Source organism: Entelurus aequoreus, linkage group LG19, assembly GCF_033978785.1.
Source record: "Entelurus aequoreus isolate RoL-2023_Sb linkage group LG19, RoL_Eaeq_v1.1, whole genome shotgun sequence".
NCBI lineage: Eukaryota > Metazoa > Chordata > Actinopteri > Syngnathiformes > Syngnathidae > Entelurus > Entelurus aequoreus.
Window position 1 is genome coordinate 9,263,234 of NC_084749.1, and position 2,292 is coordinate 9,265,525.

The 2,292-nt window shown below is 42.1% G+C and overlaps 1 protein-coding gene across 1 annotated transcript in view; it reads right to left on the reverse strand.

Annotated features, from left to right (window-relative positions):
* LOC133635069 (claudin-1) overlaps window positions 1-1,350 on the reverse strand; it is a 20,531-nt gene extending 19,181 nt beyond the window's left edge. Inside the window, exon 1 of the mRNA XM_062027823.1 lies at window positions 1,218-1,350. The gene's annotated coding sequence lies outside the window, so the exon portion shown is untranslated. The remainder of the gene's footprint in view (window positions 1-1,217) is intronic.
* Window positions 1,351-2,292: the final 942 nt, after the last annotated feature.

The following is a 2,292-nucleotide window of genomic DNA, read 5'->3' on the forward strand; positions in this document are numbered from 1 at the left end:
TAACTTTAAACTAGTCTTAACTTTAAAGAAATACACTCTATACATTGCTAATGTGGTAAATGACTATTCTAGCTGCAAATGTCTGGTTTTTGGTGCAATATCTACATAGGTGTATAGAGGCCCATTTCCAGCAACTATCACTCCAGTGTTCTAATGGTACAATGTGTTTGCTCATTGGCTCAGAAGGCTAATCGATGATTAGAAAACCCTTGTGCAATCATGTTCACACATCTGAAAACAGTTTAGCTCGTTACAGAAGCTACAAAACTGACCTTCCTTTGAGCAGATTGAGTTTCTGGAGCATCACATTTGTGGGGTCAATTAATCGCTCAAAATGGCCTGAAAAAGAGAACTTTCATCTGAAACCCGACAGTCTATTCTGGTTCTTAGAAATGAAGGCTATTCCACAAAATTGTTTGGGTGACCCCAAACTTTTCAACGGTAGTGTAAGTTGCACTGGAGTATAAGTCACATTTTTTGGGGAAATGTATTTTAAAAAACCCAACACCAAGAATAGACATTTGAAAGGCAATTTAAAATAAACAAAGAATAGTGAACAACAGGCTGAATAAGCGTACGTTATATGAGGCATAAATAACCAACTGAGAAGGTGCCTGGTATGTTAACGTAACATATTATGGTAAGAATCATTCAAATAACTATAACATATAGAACATGCTATACGTTTACCAAACAATCTGTCACTCCTAATCGCTAAATCCCATGAAATCTTATACGTCTAGTCTCTTACGTGAATGAGCTAAATAATATTTGATATTTTACGCTAATGTGTTAATCATTTCACACATAAGTCGCTCCTGAGTATAAGTCGCACCCCCGGCCAAACTATGAAAAAAAACTGCGACTTACAGTCCGAAAAATACGGTAGGTTTGTGTTCAGTTCTCTGTGGGACCTTTGGGAAGAGAATACTAACAAAAACCGGGGTGGTTTTGTATTTAAACTGTGCATCCATCCGTGTGTGTGTCTGCAGCGCTAATTAGCACGATGCTAACGTTAGCGCAGACACTGTTCAGGGGAAAACTAGGCAAAACGCGAGCAGTTAGCGTAGCACGGTGAGGACCACGGCGTTGACAAACATTCGATAGTTGCCCACAAAGCCTTGCTGACATAAGAGCATGGCATTCATTGCCGAGCCTTCTAATAAACGATGCTCCTCTACAGTATGTTTTTTTTTTTGCAAGCTTAAACAAAGCACCTGATAATTGCCTTGTCAGGCGTCCAAGGTCGACTCCCTTCCAATGTTGGCCCGCGTGCTGCTCCAACCAGTCGGATATCATTCCTGCATCAGGCACAGCCAGCACGCTCCCCCCCTGGCCAAACGTTTTTTTTGTAACACCGTGTGAGGACTCCCAGCTGCATGTCTGCAAGTCTAGCAAAGACAAAGAACATTGCCACAACTATTACATGTGTTCAAAGCAGCTACAGTAAACGTGGCAATTAAGGCCATTTATTGTGAAATGAGGAAGGGCGGGGCCTATTAAACAGGTGTCCTGCCTGCACCTCAGCCACAAGTCGACATGTTGTGGACTTTTTAGATACATTATTGTGCAATCATTTCACTCATTTCTACGTTGGCCTGCAGGAGGCAACACGTGAAAACACCGAAATGATAGGAAAGCAACAAAAAAACACCACAAAACACACGCAAAGAGGAATTACTGTAAGGCTGCAGCTATTGATTATTTGTTTGTGTTATTAGTTTTCCCGATTCAAAGTTTCCTCTTAATGTAATTGACACATTTGCATTTTTATTACCGCCACACCTTGAAAGTACGTTTTTTTTCTCTTGGAAGAACTAATTAAAGCAATATAATGTATTGTAGCCCCTATAAGAAATCACAAAGTCTGACGCTATTTTTAACTTTTATTGCCAATCAAACAAACGGCACAATTCCAACAGGTTTTACCTCCCGTGCAAAGACTTTCGTCTCCGTAAGTCCGCACTTCCCCGGACACACAACAACACTGCCTACTCAGTGGCCTAGTGGTTAGAGTGTCTGCCCTGAGATCGGTAGGTTGTGAGTTCAAACCCCGGCCGAGTCATACCAAAGACTATAAAAATGGGAGCCATTACCTCCCTGCTTGGCACTCAGCATCAAGGGTTGGAATTGGGGGTTAAATCACTAAAAATGATTCCCGGGCACGGTCACCGCTGCTGCCCACTGCTCCCCTCACCTCCCAGGGGGTGATCAAGGGTGATGGGTCAAATGCAGAGAATCATTTCGCCACACCTAGTGTTGGTACTTTAACTTCCTCATTGTCCGATTCAA